At 37.6% G+C, this 19,734-nt stretch overlaps 1 protein-coding gene across 2 annotated transcripts in view; it reads left to right on the plus strand.

Moving 5' to 3' along the window:
• The window catches only part of LOC134527289 (uncharacterized), a 488,639-nt gene that overhangs the window by 452,593 nt on the left and 16,312 nt on the right, over positions 1-19,734 (plus strand). The gene's annotated exons all lie outside the window — the stretch shown is intronic.

Raw genomic sequence — 19,734 nt, forward strand, 5'->3', positions numbered from 1 at the left:
GAAAACACTAGCTCATGTTTGCTGATCGCTTCTCACAGTCCTGTGCCTTTATGAAAGAATTTCCCTAGCGATGTAGTCTAGAACCAAACAAAGGGAAATAAGTCGCCACATCTAGGTGTAAATTTCTGATTGCAAACTTCCAAAAATATTTGGGGGGGGGAGAACATTAACTACGGTATGGCCCCAACCCCAGATCCAGATATGAAATAGTCCGCCTCTAAACACTCAAAAGATTTGTTTGTGAGCCACTGAACAGCGCAAACTGTCTAACAGCACTTGAACAACGACTAACGAAATGGCCTTTGCATCGAGGCGTTTCGTTAAAAAACGAACATGCAAATCACAAAATTCTGTCTGATTGGCTGGCACAAAACTATGATAAATTTACAGCTTCCCGTTGGAGCGAACACCTGCTGTTTTTCCCATCGTAAGAAATACATATTGGAAAGCACCAGAATGTCTCGGCAATTGATAAACTATCTGGAAAATATGTGTGGCCATGTCACGCAGCTTTCTCTTTCTTTTCCCAAATCAATACCTATTGTTCTAGAAACATTACAAAACTATTGTGAAATAAACACGTTAAAATATAGTTGGAAAAATAACATTTAAAAGAATTAAAATACTGCAAATCACACTTATAGAAAGAGTAACCTAGTCAACATTGTGAAAATTAGAAAAAACGTAGTTAAAGGTGTTTTCTTAAAAATATCAGTAGTTATTACAAAAGTTGTCAAAACAATAAAATACAAACACAGAACTAGGTCTCCATGAACTTGAAGCTGCATACCCAGCTGATATACTGAATTACTGTAAAACATTACCTCTTAAAAGATTCTGAAAGTTTAGGAAGTGCAATGGTCTGCAATGCCACGTTACCTTACCTCCCCCCCCCCCCCCCCCCCCTCACAACCCTATCTTCTTAATATTCGCTGCTGTAGGACATCATTTAGCCTGAAAGTTTACAAAATTTAAAAGTTGAAAAAATATTGACCTCTCTAATTACAAACACATTTTAAAACCATACAAAATAACATTGATGCAGTGATGAAAATATTATTGTAAATAGCTGGTAAATTACAGTGGAACGTCTTAATTAGGAGTACGGAATACTAAGAAATCTTCGAAGTTGCAACAGTTTTGTAATGCACTGTCACTTTGACTATGTAAATCATACTAAATTAAACTAGTAATAATAAGTGTTCCATTTGGCCCTTTCATAAGTACAAGTGATTTAACTGTTAGTTAAAAAAAAAACGTTCACACAATGAACACAAAGACTGCTTAGCTAGAGAGTGCTTGACTAGGTCGGCGGACTGGATCACGTAGGTTGTAACCCCGTGGGAAAGGAGGGGAATTAAGTCTGCAGGACTAAACAGCATGCACTGTCTCTTTTGTTTGGCTGCATTCACTAGCACTCATGAAAAGGTTGGAAAGGGGCGGTAGGAAGTGGGTGGGATTCTGGTGACAAACAACATGCTCTCTCTCTCTCTCTCTCTCTCTCTCTCTCTCTCTCTCTCTCTCTCTGTGTGTATGTCTGTCTTCCCCCCCCTTCCCCCCATCTTTAGCACTCTCATTTCATGGCGGCTAGTTGCTTTAAAGCATTGGCTTTCAGATAGAGGGGGAAATCAAAGAATAAACCAGCCAGAGTTTGTGTGTGCTCGCTATGTGAGCAGGTTTGACCATATCTCAAGCAGTGTTAATGGTTCTCCCTCCCTCTCACTCAGTTTTATTTCTAAGAACTCTTAACAACAGCAGCAATCTTGCAACCAATTTTCCACAATTAGCGCACATATTGTAGCAATCCATCTTTGATTTATGAAAACTTTCCGGTGTTAGCGTGATAGCGTCTGAGCTTCCCCTTCAAATCTCCTTTGCCCTGTAGTAGTTAAATGCATTCTGTGATAGTGGTTACTAAAGCATGAAAGGGTGGGAAGTAGGTGACTGCCGCCCCTTCGCCCTATAGTAATAAAGAAGACCTAGGAGCACCGTTGCCGTGGTGAGACGTGTCACACTTCTATTAATAGAATACTACTGAAGATGCAAACCTTACTGTGAAAATTTAATCAAATCATATTAATATTTACTAAATACATGTTTCAAATACACGTGCGCATGTGGATTATAGGTTGAAGACAAATGGAAACTCCTGTAAGTAGTTTATCTGAGGTATGCGATGACAGCCACTACACATTTCTTACAAAGGGAGGATGGCAGACTATCTTCCCTCCCCCCGTTTATTTTCCCTTTTCCGCTCCACTTCCCTCCCCTCCCTGAGCTTGCACGGCGATGGCTGGGACTCGAAGCGTGGTCATGCGTCAGACCATTTCATTCACAATTAATACAAAAACTGTTGCAAATACAAAGAAATTTAAATTCATAAATTTAATTTTCTAAAACTTAAATTTAATGTGTTTTTTCTTTACGTTGCATTGTTTGAGATATGGTGTGAAGTTGACTTTTTTGGAAGGTTCAGGAATCTAACTTAGACTTCAATTTTCTATATTCGGTTATTACAAGTACTCCTAGTTACGAGTATATTTGCCCCCAAGTCAGCTTTTTTAGTAGGGAGGTTCCACTGTATCGAAAAACCTACTGGATGATTAAAAATAAACAAGAGGATTAAAAATAAAATACAGTAGAACCTCGATGATACGTTCCCGTTTTATACATTTTCCCGTGTCATACGCCGATTAATTTTGGTCCCGCCGAAAGTACTATATTTACAATGGTTTACTTTCCCGGAACATACGCTTATAAAATCATTAATTTCCCGTTTCATACGTTTTTACGAAGTGGAAAAGTCATAAAATTCACAAATTTTTTTGTTATATTCCTCCTGATAAACTACATTTTAATGCTTTTATTTTGAAAAACGTTCATTGTTTACCTTTGCTAACGTAAGAAAATAACTTTATCACACCATAGATATGGATAGTATTAGGAAGACTGTGCACTTCGCTAGTAGCATCTATGGCCAGCACCAAGCGAGACTAGTGGCGCAAACAAGCAATGATTATGAAAATGGTGCACGCGCTTTACCAAGGCACGGACCTCATATTTTTTGCATTCATTAATCTTTGAACTTAATATACCCGTTTGTTATTGTTTACTTACGATCGGATTGTTTTGTATTTTACGTTTCTCAAGTTAAAATTTTATTGAAAATTGTTCTGTTGCATAAAGTTGTTTGTAAAATGAAACAAACAAGGAAAAAATTCTGATTTTCTTTTTACAATAGCCTAATTTTTTTAATTTCTAATTTAGGCTTGGTGACTTTTCCCCCCCTCCAAGAAAGCACTTCATAACATTTTGTAAGATCACTGTTTCTCATGTCAGCTTTACTTGATTATGGACTGTATTTTACATTTCTGGTGGTTTTATTATACTATTTATATGTAATGATGAATTCTATATTTCATTAATATAATGCAATTATTTACACATTATTTATTTAAGTTTAATCTGACATTGTGCTGGTATGCTAGATTGAAAAAAAATTTTATTATTGCCATTCCCTTTTCATACACTTTCCCGCATCATACACCATTTTTGTGCCCTCCGTTGAAAAGTGTATGACAGGGGTTCTACTGTATTTCATTTTTATAAATTTCATATTTTCCACAACATAAGGTCTGACACTCTTCTTTCTTTATGTGTGTTGTAACAAATATTAATTCATTATACCTTCTATGTTTCATCATTGCAGCAACCTATGTCTCACAAATGGCCTTCCTTAGACTTCAACATGTATGTTCATAGTCAGCAGTGACAAACTTTAAATACACTTGAACTATGAGGGGTGTACGCAGCAAAGGAGAAGGAACTTCTGTGTCTTTGCAAAAGAAAAACATTGGACTCATGCTGGAAAAATACTCTAAACTAAGCTCCTTGCCTCCCAGCTAGCCTTACAGAATGACAAAGAAGAACAAAATAAAAGTTACCTGAGCTGGCAACTCTAACATAACTCCTACACCTCAGCAACTTAGGTGCACAATGGTTTTGCAATTCTTAATCTGTACAAAATATTATTGTACAAATAACACACACAAACAGTAAAACACTATGAAGCATGTTGGTTTCTTGCCTTCCTACATTTTATGGAAATAACTTGAGCCATGCCAACCAATATTTGAACAGATTAAGTTTGTAATAGTGATTAGAAAAATAAAATTAACACAAAAAAATTGGAACAAAATTAATAGGTAGTACTAAAACTAACTATTCTCGTACTACAGTGGAACCTCTGAATTACACTTTTAAAATGGGAAAACTGAAAATGGTGTAATTGAGGGGAAAGTAAAATTTTACTAAAAACTACATGAAGATATAATTCTACAAGTTAACGCTTGCTGTAATAAAGTTTTACAACAATTACTATATTATTTTTGTTTCCAATTAACTTTAGTAGTTAATGGCAATCTCAAAACTTAAGTGAAAGTATGTTATTTACCTAACATTTAACAACTTGATATTTTGAATTTACATTAAGCAGCAGCAATAACACAAACAAATGGGATGAAATTAAAAATATCGTGCAAAAATTGTAGACAGAATAAACGAACATTCAACATTTTCAACTTTACCCTACTCAGCTGTTAGACGTACGTATCGTAGCCATGGCATCATTAATACAAAGGTATAATGTAATCACACCATCTAGTACTCTATACATATATGTAGTAGTACACTAAAAAACTAAAAAAGAAACATCAATCATTGCCTCCTAAAAAAGTCAGATATTTTACTTTGACATTTTGACTTGATCCTGACACCCTCGAGGTGAGTTTGCATTTTATTCAAGTGATGAACACCTCATCACTTCCAGAGACACTGGCTAAATAGCTTCTCACAGTGTGTATGTAGTGCCTCACTGTGGCTGCACGCTGGTACTGGCTCGTCCTCGTCATCCTCTTCCTCCTCTTCCATGTCTTCTTTGTCCTGCAAATGCTGGTCAATAATGTTGTCTAGTGGTTGCACTTCTGAAGTGACCACAGCAGCAGCAGCAGCAGCAGCAGCAGCAGCAGCAGCAGCAGCAGCAGCAGCAGCAGCAGCAGTAGTAGTGACACCAGGACTGAGTGTATCCCACTCTGAAGGCTGTACCTGTACAGTGTTGGCTGCCTCTGGCTGAGTTGCAGCAACTTCACCTTTAGTAAAAAATCCAGCCTTCTTGAAGCAGTTGATAATCGTGTCAGACTTGACTTCTGACCATGCCCACACTATATAATGCAGAGCAGTTAGAACACTGATATGCATTGTGGCTGGATCCTCTCCTGAATCCAGCATTGTGATGGCCTTCTGCACTAGTCGCTTCCTGTACTTCAACTTAAAGAATGTATTATTCCAAGGTCTAGGGGTTGAAGTTCACTTGTACAGTTTGCAGGGAAGAAAGCTATTTTTACATTACGTAGTGTAATTTCTTTAGGGTGGGCTGGGCAATTGTCAGCTAGCAAAAGAATTTTGCAGTTTTGCATCCCCATCCTGGCATCTAATGCATGGAGCTGGTAACTGAAAAGGGCTTCAGTCATCCATGCCTTTTTGTTGGCAAAATATTTTGTTGGGAAAGTTTTGATGCCTTTAAAACACCTAGGTTTTTAAGATTTCCCAACAACTATGGGAGTCAGCTTCTCTGTGGCATCAGAATTCACAAACAACAAAACTGTCAGCCTTAATTTGCTCAATTTCACCCCATGACACTTCTTTCCTTTGAAATTTAAAGTTTTGTTGGGGAGTACATTAAAAAAACAACCCTGTCTAATCGTCATTAAATATGTCCTTAGGGTGATAACCCTTCAACACATCTGACAGTGTTTTTCCAGGGTTCAACTGTTTCCAGATACACACTTTTGCTTTCACTGCAAACAGTATGGTACACAACATTGTATCTCTTTTTGAACCGATCAATCCAGCCATTTGAGAATGTAAGCTCAATGCCTAAGCGATCCTCAATCTGCATTGCTTTCTTGTGAATCAACCTGCTGTCTCCTGGAATGTTTGCTGCCCGTGTAGCATCAAACCACTCCTTAACCAAGTCGTCCAGTTCTTGGTGTTTGGACATCTTCACAGTACACATTTATTGTAACCGTGCTGTACTAAAACTTACAAATGTACATTACTGCAGTGATTTTTTTGATATTTAATAAATACAGTAAAACTCGTTTAAGACATTCCCACATAAAATGTTTTCCCGCTTATTAAGTTCACAAAATTATTCCCTTGATCACTTCCATACATCCCTATGCTAATTTTTCCCATTCATAACGTTTGCATTAATAGATGCTTCAGCATATAACGTTCAGTGTGTACCGTTTCAGTGCTACTTTCAGGCACAAATGTACGATTTACTTAATTTTACGAAATTTTAAAAAATTTTATTTTATCTTCCATATGATGTCCCACTGCTTTTTTCCTCATCGAGATTTTTTCAGTCGAGTGTACCGACAGGTTAGTTTGTTTAGCAGTCTAGTGCTCCCAACGCCGTTCCCAGCGATTAAGGCTGAGGTTTGCTGGCGACATGCTGGGCCAGCGATCTTCTCGTCTGAACCCCGCTAGGCGTCACGCGTCGAGCTGTTCACCCTAGACGGTAACGTGACTAGAAAAGCTGTTCTCTGCTTCCAAAGATGCTAACTCCTCTTGAAGTTGTGCTGAAGTTAACTGTCCCTCTCACGAAACTGTGTTCCGTTCATCAGCCCAACAACACGTATCGTCGTGTCGGACCAGCCTGTTCCCAGGCCGGGTCAGTCACTGGTCGTAACACACCCCCCTCCCCCTCCCCGTTTCTTCTGGTCCACGCAGGTCATAACCCACAGCCGCGCCAATGCCCAGGATGAAGGCCACAGCCCCTCGCGCCCCAGATGGACCACACACGCGGGAGTTTCGCCAACTACCGGGCATGCTCCCTCGCCTCTCTGCTAGAGGACAGCATAGTCCCCTCCTATCCAAGCCAGGCCTTAAGGATCGACTTGCATCTAAGTCGAGAGGTCGTTTTTGGGCTTGTAGTTCCGTGCGCACTCGCCAGGACGCACTAGAGTGCGGCTACTCCAATCGGAACCCATCGGGTTCCCTGGACAGGCCACCAAGGGCAGTTTTAATTAGGCGAGCCGGCGCCATTTTTGACGATTCTGCAGGCAACACGCAAGAAGGGCACTTCTCTCTTTGCAGCCCGAGACAACGCGCTTCTGAAAAGTCATGAACGGCTTTCTCTAAAGCATGTAGTCAGTTATCGACAAGGCCATGTGCCTTAGCACTAAATTTTTAATTTTTTTTAGCTGCTCGAAATAGTTTTATTTTTGAAATAGTTTTTCGTCTTAACTTATTATTCTTCATGGCGACCGCGAACTTCCGCGTCGCGTGTCACCTGGCCATCTCCAGGGTCGACCTGATCTGCTCCACTCCGCAGCTTAGGTAAGTTGTTTCGTCGCCCCACACACACTTTTCCTTTTGCTGTTCTCCTGGGCTTAACTTCGCCCAACATCAGCCGCCTGTTAACCAACCTAATTTGATGGGAATACTGGTTACAGACGGGGCTCAAGTATTAGGCGAGAAATTCCGCTCCAAATTCAACTCCCGAATGCGCAGTTCATGAGTTAGTTCGCCGAAATTCATCGCCTCCTGCAATCTGAGAATTTCTCAAGAGTTCCAGCTTTCAACGTCTTTTCTCCTGAGTGGAAAAACCACAAAATAATTTATAATTCTAAACAACCAGTTTCAGGACATTTTATATTTATTTAACGAGTAAATGTAATTTTTTATAATTTGTTTTATGAAGAGCCTGTGCGCTCAATATTCAATGGCCTGTAAAGTTAGAGACCAAATGACCTAAGATTCAGTCAAGTATAACCATTGTTACTTATTATAATATCTCGCCCCGGGCCCCATTTTGTTTTTTGTTTAACAAGATTTAATGTATTAAGTATAGCAAATAAGGTCAACAATTTTCTTGGTATTTTGTTTCGGCTGTAATGCCATGGGTCATCTTCAGTTGGATAATGTTTGTAAAGACAAAAACAACAGCAACAAAATCATTAAGTAAGATTTAGTAAATGCCTATATAAACCAAACCAGATCTTATTATTTTCTTATCCAGTGATCATGATCCACATAACTTTCCCAAGTTTTAAGGAGGTTAATCATAAATTTGGTTGTGCGTGCGCTGTGCCCCTATGGGTAATGTGTTTAGTACTGTTTTCTGCCTGGCGCTTCCACGGCCAATCTATATTTGTTCTTTAGACGAAATGTCACTTTGAGCACAGCCGTACGTTACAAGTTGGTAGCAGAGCCAGTTGAGTTTGAATTTTTGATGATAATAACTTTTATAGTGTGTGTAGTATCTGGTGGACTTGTGTTTTTTGTGAATATGATGCACCTTTTTAAACTTGAAGTATTAGCAGTTATTTTGTTGTTTAGGTGCTCATTATGTGGATTTGGCACTTGTTCCATTTTCTGCACCTCCTGTGCATTTTATTGTTTGGTGGCCATATTGTTTTCAATAACTTGATTTAGCACTCCAAAGACCTTGCCTTATGAGTTGGTACAGATATTAAGCATTCAAATGTAGCTTATAAATGTTGGCTTTTCTAGCTTAGAGCTTGTACCAAAGAAAACTATAGAGTTAGATATAGTATTTATTGTGTATAAATTATAATATTTGTTTGGACTAATTAGTCATCACAGATATAACTATTTCTGTACTGGAAGTTATTTATGAGATATGTTAAAGATTAACAATAAATGTTGGAACTAATTTTATGTGTTTGGTCAATGTTCTGCCACCTTACACTTTCAGCATAGGTTTTATCCCTTTGTTTGAATTTAATATGCAGGTTAGGCCCCATCTGGGCAAGTGTTTACCTTGTGGAAGGTAACAAGAGTTGATGCTTGCAGTGGGAGTTGGGACTCAGATGGGGCCCGGCCTCAATTTTTACAAAGAATGTGGAACTTAAAAGTGGGGGTTGCATCATAATTGTAACTAGTATCATGCCTTAGTTGAAAAACTATATGCTTTTCCTGTAAACTACATCACTCATGTCACTCAGGGCTTCTTGAACAGAGAGATGCAGGATTGAAAGGGTGAAAAAGGAGTTTTAGGTTCTTTGTTTTTTTCTTCACTGTGGCTGCTGATAAAGGAATCCCTTCCCTCTTCCCCTCCTTTACACTTGTACTCTCCTAGATGGCCACCCATCACCTTAGACATTGAACTAGCACTCTTAAAGGCCATTTTAGAATGCCAGTTTTGCCATCAAACAATACTTTTAAAAACAATGTTGGAATCCCATTCCAGCCAACCTGAAATTGGACTAGCACTCGGAAGGACCGTGTTAAAGTAACAGTCCAGTCATCCTAACATTAAACTATTACTCGGTGGAACTGTGTTAGAATTCCTCTCCAGCCATTTTGACTTGTAATTAACACATGGTAGGACCCAGTTAGAATGCTAGTCGAACCATCCTGACATTGGACTAGCTCACAGTAGGATGTGGTGTTAGAATTCTATTCCAGCTATCCTTACATTGGACTAGTATTTGGAAGGACCTTAGTAAAATACCAATCCAGCCATTCTGACATTGGACTAGCATTTGGAAGGACCGAGTTAAAATGCAAGTTCAGCTATCCTGACATTTGACTAGCACACTGTTGGATCATGTTAGAATTAGCGTTCTGCGAATGTTCGAAATTTTGAATTCGAGTTCAAATTTTTTGATATTCGATTCGTCAATTCGAATCGAATTCATTTTACAATAATTTGACTTGCAAAATCTGGCCCAGATACACTAATATAAGGACCCCCCCATGTTTAAAAGAAATGTAAATGGACGATTACAGCTACCATTTACAATAATTAAACAGTGAAATCTCTTATTTACGTTACCGTTATTTACGTTTTCCCGTTATTTGGACCATTTTATTTCTGTCCCGTTCTAACCTCATTTGATGTAATGCCATAAATTCCTATTGTTTACAACGTGTCTATTGCTTTACGCAGTTTATGCCGGTCGTTCTGATATAACTGCTTAATTAATTAATCCTATTACAATGTAATCTGATGTGTAAATCGTGTTTTAAAGACGTTTTTAAAAGTTATAAACTTCATCTTTAACGTCTCAGGAGTCGCTTTATACCGCTTATAAAAACGTAAGCAGCGCCAGTTTGGTTGTGTTGATTCCTGTATTCCTGTATAGAGCTCGTGCACGTAGTCGAAGATTGATATCGATAGCTTGCAGACTGCATGCACGCGCGCGTTCTGTCAGGAACCGAGTTAACCCGCACGATCGTATGCGTATAGTTACAAATCACGTTCTTGCTACTGGTTTCTTTTTTTTTTTTTTATGTTGAATAAAATGGTTTTATTGCATCACTAATTATTTTAAATTATTTGGCGTGCTTTCGCAAAGTCTACTTTTTAAATAAACGTACTTTCCATGAATAGGTTTTGTTTTTATGGATTACTTTTTTTTTTTTTTCTCACCCACGGTCTCACTCCTAATTTTCAAACTTGATTTTAGAATAAAATGTGCGATGCTTAAGGGATGAAAACTGTAAATTTGTTATTTTTCTTTTGTACAACTTCCTTATGCTGTGATGTTTGTATTAATATTTTTATACTTGGAAGTCAAACATGCTAAATAAGGTAAGCTGTGATAATTTTTATGGTCTTCCCTTTATTTACACTTTTCCGCTTTTTAAACTTTTTTACTTTGACTTCATGAAAAGTGGAAATAAGTTTTACTGTAAATAATGTGCGTAGCCATGTTCCACTTTATAAAATAACCAACTAAAACTGTCAAACGTTCAAACACACTAATGATTGCCGGTCTGTAAATTTACAAAATACAGTAATTAGTATGATTTTCAGAGAATAACAGACAATTAAATTATCGATACGGTACTTACAAGTTTTTCAAAGGTGGTATGTTAAAAATTTTAAATGATCTAAGTTATTTTATTAAATAATCTCAAATTCGATTCGAAAAAAATTCAAAACTCGTAAATTTTTTTGAAATTCTATTCAAATTCGATTCGAACTGAAAAATTACAATTTGCAGATGTCTAGTTAGAATGCCATACCAATCAACAATAGACTAGCACACTGTAAGACTGAGTTAGAATGCCAGTCCAACCATTCTGATTTTGGACTAGCACATAGTAGGACTGTGGTAGAATGCCAGTCGAACCATCATGATATAAAACTAGTACTCTAAAGGACTGTCATAGAATGCCAGGCCAACCAAACTTAAATTGGACTAACACATGGTAGGGCCATGTTGAAATGTCAATCTAGTCAACCTTACATTGGACTAGCACTTGTAAAGACCATCTTAGAATGCCTATCCAGCCAACATTACATTTAACTAGCACTCTGAAAGAGTTAAGTGTGTGGTTCAATCACAAAAAAATCGTCACTCTTTCAAATCTGTATTTTGTTGTTATAATATGGTAGGTTGTGTTGAAATAATGTCCTCTACTACTCCGCTAGACTGTATATAGACCGTGTTGACTAGCAGGGAACGCTCAGTTGAGAGCCGGCTGTCGGAGGAGGTGGACAAGCCTTCCAGATACCTGAGTGCACGTGACCTCTCACTCTTTCCCCTTCCCTCTCTCGTATGTCATACAGCCGTAGCAGTGTTGCCAGATGTACTGACCGTCTCCCCCCATACCTCGCTGGCCGGTAGTGCACCATACCTACTGCCATTCAACCATCCAGCTACTATATGCACTGGTCTATTTTTATTACTTCTAAAATTAGTCATGCAATTTAGCGATTGTAAATTGATCTGTGGAGATTTGTCAGAAGTGTAAATATATATTATATAATAGCTAGAGACACGATTATATTGTAATGCGCGATAAAATGAAATAACACAGAAAACCGCTTGAAAACACAAAACGAAATTGTGCGAAATCCGCGATATGTCACGAAATCTCATCTATCCTAATTATTTACAAAAAATTTTTTCCATTCTGTAAGGACAATTCACTATCTTCAGCACAAACAAATATTTCTGACAGTAACTAGCAGCCATATATATTATATGTGATGGTGATTCATTCATGTTTTTAAAATGAAGTCTCAGAATTAACTTTAATATTTTCAATAAACTGTAATCTTGTGTACCGTAATAATTTAAGATGTTGATAACTATGATACAATGGCCGCCGTTCACTTTCTGTAAATACAAAAATAACAAACGTAAAATATGTTTTTCTAAGATTACGTTTTTAATCATTAAAATATTACACACTAAAGTGCATTGCTTTTACTGTTTATTTAAAATAAAGTACATAGGGTACGAAAATAAAATTAACCCTGCTTAACGTAACAATTCTAAATAATAAAATAGTACATGTTTATGTCTGTATTAATTTTCACGTACGTATGTTGATATTAGGTATGCGTTTGTATTCGCATCTATTCTCCATTGTTTTGATCTTTCCAGCACGGCAAGTTTTTGCGTATTAAAAGGTTAAATTCTTCCTATGTGATTAAAATTTTTTGATAATGCCTAAAACGAAGGTTTCTGCCAGTGACAGATGGAAAGAATTTTCCAGCGAAGGATTTTATGTCAGTGATAAAATTTTAATGTGCAAATTCTGTATCTGCAGGCTAGACTACGAGAGATGCAATACGCTTATGAAACATGTCGCGAGTGAGAAACATAAGCGTTTGAGGCAAAACTCATCTGTTAAACGACAAGTTTCCATAGTAGAATGCGAAAACTTAGCGAAAAAGGTAAAGGACGACAAAAAAGATTTTTTATTAAAAACAAAAGAAGCTTTTGTGTCTGCCAACGTGCCAGTGGAGAAGCTGGATCATCCAAAACTACGGGAGTGGTTCAAGGATTTTGTGAAGGGTGGTGGTGATCTCCCAACCGCCAACTGGCTTCGCAAAAGATACATACCAGTAGTAGCAGATAAAAAATGAGAAGGCATTAAAACGGCAGTAAAGGATAAACCTATTGTAATTTTGTGTGACGAGACCACTGACAAGGGGGGGGGGGGGGGGGGGTTGGGTTTTCAACATCATATTTAAAACATCCACAGCACAGTCAGTATTTCTCGCTGCATCTGTTGTGCTGGACTGTGCAGACTCATCATCTTGTGCCCAGGCAGTTATTGACGTTATTCAAAAGTATGAGGTGCAGTATAAACAAGTTGTAGCATTTGTATCTGATTCGGCACGGTACATGAGAAAATGTGCCACAACACTGCAGGGTCTGTTTGGGGATCATTTACTCCATGTCCAGTGTTGGGCACACTAACTGCATTTGGTTGTAGTTGTGTGGCAGACTAACATGGAGGAACTTAATAATGTTGTGGTGAAAGTGAAAAATGCTTTCCTCAACACAAGAAAGCACAAACACCAGTACATTGAATTTCTAAAGGCAAAATATCCATCAAATGTTTCGAAGCACAAGTTATTTCCTCAGCCGGTAATAACTCGATGGAATACTTTGTTTGAGTCTGTTGACTACATTAATGAGCATTGGCATGACATTATCGAGTTTCTGGACAAAATCAGTAACGAAAACAGTGTAGTTAAATTTTTGAAAGAAATGACACTAGAAGAGATCAAAGTGACAGAACTATTGTAGACGCAACATAACTCCGAGCTTGGGTAACGGTTAGAAAATCGGTGTGTGTATGTGAGTCATGACATTGGGGTAGGCAGACGTGGCGCGGCGAGCGATAATGCGGAACTAGATAACAGGGGCTACACGCTACTGCACAGAGTGAAAACTTAGTCCTTCGGTGAAATCCGACGAATACGTTCGTTAACACATCCGCGGTACTTACTAAACGTTTTCGTTTACAGTTTGGATCTGAGGTTTGTGTGCATGTAGTGTATCACTTTTGTTCAGAGCCAGGTTGCATATGTAGTGCAGTACTTCAGTAAAGTACAACTTTATACATAAAATGCCTCCAGTGTTGTCAAAAGTTAACAGCAAAAAACTAGACTCGCAGGCGCGGGAAATTGTCTATAACGTTCTGCAGTTTATGGAAAATGAAGCGCGATTGCAGGAACCCTCCATTTCACTAGAGAAAGCACAGCTGAGAACAGCTAAGGCGACGGGTGTGTCTCACACGACTGTGCAAACAATTAAAAGGGAGGCTAAAAGGAATGAAGCTGGTGAAGGAACATCTTTCGAGACGCCCAACAAGAAGCGAAAGAAAACATGTAAACACGGACTTGACACCTTTGATGAAGCTGTGGTACGACATACTGTGTACAATTTTTACTTACTTGAAAAACGTGTGCCGACTGTCGAAACTGTACGACGTAAACTAAAGAATGATATAAATTACCAAGGTAGCAATACAACCTTAAGGACGACTTTGAAGAAGCTAGGATGCAGGTGGCAGAAAACCAAATTGCAGCGCTTATTTTTAATAGAAAAATCAGATATTCTGCAAAAACATATAGAATATCTCAAGAGTATGTGTCAATATAGAAACGATGAACGCACAATTATATACATGGAAAAGTCGTACATATTGTCATCTCATGTAAAAAATAAAATGTGGAGTGACATGTCCTCAAGTGGTTTACTAGTGCCTGTCGCGAAGGGTCAAAGATTAATAATGATTCACGCAGGTGGCGAAAAAGGTTTTATCCCAAATGCTCTTGCAATGTGGAAGTCGCACCAGGCAACAGGGGATTATCACAAAAACATAAATAAAGATATTTATGAAAAATGGCTTGCCGAACAATTAGTACCAAATCTTCCACCAGTGTTGTTGTGTTAGATAATGCTCCCTATCACAATGTAAAAATAAATAAAACGCCTACCTCCATGCTCGACAAAATCGGAAATGCAACAGTGGTTAAGTAAAGAGAATATTTCCTTTACTAGCGACATGCTCAAACCAAACTTGTACAACCTCATAAAGAAGCACAAACCTTCGCAAGTGCAGTACTCAGCAGACAGACTATTGGTAAATAGTGGCCACACATTACTTCGTCTGCCCCCTTATCATCCGGATTTGAATCCGATAGAAAGCATATGGGCTAAAGTTAAAGGATAAGTCGCTTCAAGAAATGTTACTTGCAATTTGGCAAATGTAAAAAAACTTTGCGAGGAGATATTTAACCGAATAGGTCCATAAGATTGGATACCAATTTGCAATCATGTCAAGACACTCGAGAACGAATACTGGGATAAGGACATCAATTGATAAAGTGATTGTTCAGTTAGGTGATGCAAACAGTGACAGCAGTGGTGTTTACACATCAGACTCTTCGGATGGAACAGTCAGTGGCGTTGAAGAACTGAGGTAGTGCTTGGAACGTCAGTGATAAGTGGTCAATGTTTTCTGCTTTTCTTTACCTGCTGTGCAAGGTCGCCGTATCTGCTTATACCCCCTCCTCATCCACCCGACCCCCCCACACATGTTACAGTCCCTACTCTTCATGTGTGATGTAGCTCAAGCTCGGAGTTATATTGCGCCTAGTGTACAAGCTTTATTCGTGTCACAAAATTGTACATCTTTAGTCGATTTGCTTACCCTTCTGGAAGGATCATCCTACCCCACAGCACATGTTCTCTCATCAAAAGTGAGCGACATAAAAACAAAATTTCATCTTTTGAGTAGTGGTGTATTTTCCTCCAATGTGAATGAAAAATTATCTGAACTTAACACAGTGAAACAGGCGAATGTGAAACAGTGCCTAAAGTTGACTTCACTTAAATGTGAAATGAAACTGGGTGAGCTTATTGACAACGATCCTTGTCTAAGAGTCTTTAATGCCATTAATTTGCTGTTCAACCCAAGAAATGTGAGTAGGGTTAGCATAGAAGATACAAACCTACAGAAGTCTCTGCATAACTTGCCTTCTGTTTCCCATCTTCCCATTGATGCATTCATACATGGCTATGTTGCTTTCAAAAAAATAATTGAGGATGAACTTTCATTGCCATAAACAAGCCAAATTGATGTTGCAAAAGTACTTTGCTCCCTTAAGAGTGCGAGGGAGATAATATTTTCTCGCGCGCGGTCAGTTGAAGTGGTTCATTTTTTCCTCGTAGGATAGCCTTGCATTCGGCCAGAAGAGCGTGCGGCGCGTCATCATGTGGAGAGCTCGCGAACTAGTAGGAAAACGGAATGCCTGTTGAGGTGGAGGAGGGGGGGGGGGGGTAGTAGAGTGAGAAAGACAAATGAAGGACGGCTGATAGGGTGGGATGAGTCAGCTGAAGCAGCTGAGGCAACGGCTTTGTGATGTGCTGAGAAGCACAAGACGACACTGGACCAGGGGGGTGACAGTAGATAGGACAAACTGAATCCTTAAAAATTGGATCATACCATGTTTCACCAACATCGGAAAAAAAAATATTACAAGATTTGATCTCTTTAGTTTATTACATATCCAGTTGTTACAATTACATATTGTATTGTATTGTATTGTATTGTCTCGTCTCGTCTCGTGGTAATAATGGGATTTGAAAGTAAAAGTATATATTTTTACAATGTCACTGAAAACTAGATGCTGCGTGGCATATTGCCGAAAACGAAAATTAGAGCACGTTGGCCTGTCGTTCTCCATATTACCTGCTACTGTTTTTGAAGTTGAAAATTAAAAATATATAACGGAATGGAAAATAAATATAATAAACAGAAATAAAATTAATTACTAAACGATCATTAGTTTCAATCTGGCTGTATAATTTCAACTTTACTAGTGCAGAAAAATATTATATAAGATTGTACACTTGAAGATCTATTAGTAAGATGAATTGGTGGTCGTGCGGATAAAGGCGTTTTGTTTCCGAACTAACGGTCGCGGGTTCGAATCCACCTTGAACCAGAGTCTTTTCTATAGCGAAAATTTTTTTTCTATTGTGGAAATAGTTTAACGTCCTATTAATCTATTATAAGTACTAACATAAAGCAATTTTACAATATCAGTAGCCTTTATCGAAAAAATATAAAAATGGCAACTACAAAGGTGCCAACTATCGCGCGCTAAACCTTTCTCAGGTTGTATCTGGCTGTAATTTTTTCGTTGTCAAGTTGCAAAGAAATGGTATGATCGCAAGGGTTTTGTTTACAAATTTAAGCAAATGATCATTACTATGGGAGTGGCGCCTCTCCCTTTACTTACTCTATGCACTGGACTATCACGCCAATTTCATTCAAACCAGACAGAGCGGTTAGTTTTTTTTTTTTTTTTTTTTTTGTTTTTTTTTTTGTTTAAAGGAACGCCGATTTTATTCTTAACTGTTTCGATGTCCACCTTCGTGGATGTTACTGTGTGATACAACACCACTTCGTTTCAATAAAAACCGTTCAACAGTTCTGGTACATAAAATATTACAAAGTAAAATTATCACTCATGTTTATTTTACATTTTTCTGCAAGCAAAAAAAAAAAGAAGAAGAACTTTAGATACAAGTCTACACTACATACCTAATAGTTTAGTATTGTCATCTGCCTGACAACTGCAGAACGAAACTTCTTATTTATACCTTTTTTAATACACTTGACGTTTCTGACTCGTGTTTTGTAACAAATATACCGTTGATTTGTAGAGAATAAAACACAACATAATTTTTTAATAGTTTGAGAAGATAACAGCATATTCAATTCTGAAAAATCGGCGATCTCGGCACTTTCTGCATTACAAAATATCGGCTTGACCTCAACTTTTTCTGCTCTTATCGCGCGAGGTGGCGTTAATACCAATGGCGCGTCCTGATAGGCTGGAACAGTTTTCCGCTCTGTCTGGCCGGCGTCCCGGCACCCGAATGACTAGGTACTGGCTCAGGCAACTGAAGCTGAATTACTCCAGGAAATATTATCCTAATCAGTTTGCTAGTTTACTATTTTCTAAATGAAAATTTGTTAATTGTTTCTCCAAATTTCGTTTCGAAGTTTAAAAAAAAAAAAAGTCTAGCCCGTGTAGTCTACGTTTTTGATTTTAAGAAAAGTCAAACAAGAATTTGTCTTTTTATTCCCGCAATGGACCTAGATAATAGTTTCTATATTTTCTGTAAATCCAAATGTCCATACTTTAATTTTAACTTTAAGTTAACTTGTATAAATGTATGTTGTGTATAATTAAGTATACCTTTTTTTATCGATCAACATAATATTTGCTCCAAAACCAATTAAGTGAACTTAAAAGTCAATGTACTGGCATTACAGTATATTACACATAAATTATTATTATTATTATTATTATTATTATTATTATTATATTACCATATCGGTTTTTCGAAATTGAATGAGAGATCACTATATAATCATTGCGTTATGTTGAAATTGAGCCAACTTTTCACTACAGAAAGAAAACGTATGTCTCTTCTCATATAACGTAGAACATGGTCGTGGTAACTACCCACCTATATACTACCTCTGAAGGTGCAATTACTAAACTCGCATTCGCGGTGGCCTGGGTTTCAATCCTTTTCCAGAGAGTCTTGTTATATTTTAAGTAGTGTATCTATATTGCTGCAAATATTAGAATAAATTATGTGTGTTGTTAAGAGCCATGACCGTCTATGGTGGAAGGCCGCGGCCTAAGGTGTGGGAGGGCTTGCTGCCTGTCGCTCAGTGGCTGTTCTGTAATTGAAGCTACCGTATATCTAAATATGATATAAAGACTATAACAGCTAATGAGCGACAGCCATTAACGAAAGAGCCCATCGATAATTAATATTGAAACATGTAATTAATTTGAGTGAAAAATTATGTTTTACTTAATATTTTTTTCGTTCATGTTACGTAGCGTTTTCTTTCCATAGGCTAGTCATAGGTTCACTACCGTAACCAAAGTATGTTTACTCTTGGTTATTGAGCACTATATATATATAATATATAATATATATATATATATAATGTGTTTTAGCACATTTTATCACCTGAAAAGCTAATAATAAATTTAAAAAAACCGGGCAGGCATTACAAAGCACGTTTGCAAGGTGTAAAGTTTCCTTTCTAAAAAAATCATATGTCACAGTTTACTTACTGATGATGTTAATTTCAAGATATGCAAATTTCCATTTTCGGAGGTTCGTAACTCGATTTATGAGTAAAGTGGTTATTAGGCTTTCGTCTTGTATTCTTTCCAGAAACAGCCTGCCGAAGTTTGTACCTACGTATGTTTTAGATACACGTTGTGTATATATGTAAACTTTATATGTATTATATGTATATCTATAGAATACATATAAAGTTTACATATATACACATCATGTATCTAAAACATACGTACAAACTTCAGCAGGCTGTTTCTGGAAAGAATACAAGACGAAAGCCTAATAACCACTTAACGTACTCATAAATCGAGTTACGAACCTCCGAAAATGGAATTTTGCATATCTTGAAATTAACATCATCAGAAAGGAAACTTTACACCTTGCAAACGTGCTTTGTAATGCCTGCCCCGGTTTTTTTTATTTATTATTAGCTTTTCAGGTGATAAAATGTGCTAAAACAGAAATGCCGTTATATTCATTGAAGGATGTTCATTACAACCTACGTATCTAGTGGTGAAAAATTTGTGTTCTACAAAATCATCAGATGCAGTGCAAGTTATTCAAGAATAGGAAAATTTGATTTTTGGGGGTTCAAAACTCCGATTCCATTTACGAGAAAAGTATAGTACACAGGTTTTCGTCTTGTATTTTCGCCAGGAATATTCTGCAAGAATTTGTCAGTATGTTTTAGATACACGTTGTATATAGAATGCATTAGAAAGTTTACACACACACACACACACACATAAATATGTAAATAGAA

This window comes from Bacillus rossius, chromosome 1, assembly GCF_032445375.1.
Source record: "Bacillus rossius redtenbacheri isolate Brsri chromosome 1, Brsri_v3, whole genome shotgun sequence".
Taxonomy (NCBI): Eukaryota; Metazoa; Arthropoda; class Insecta; order Phasmatodea; family Bacillidae; genus Bacillus; species Bacillus rossius.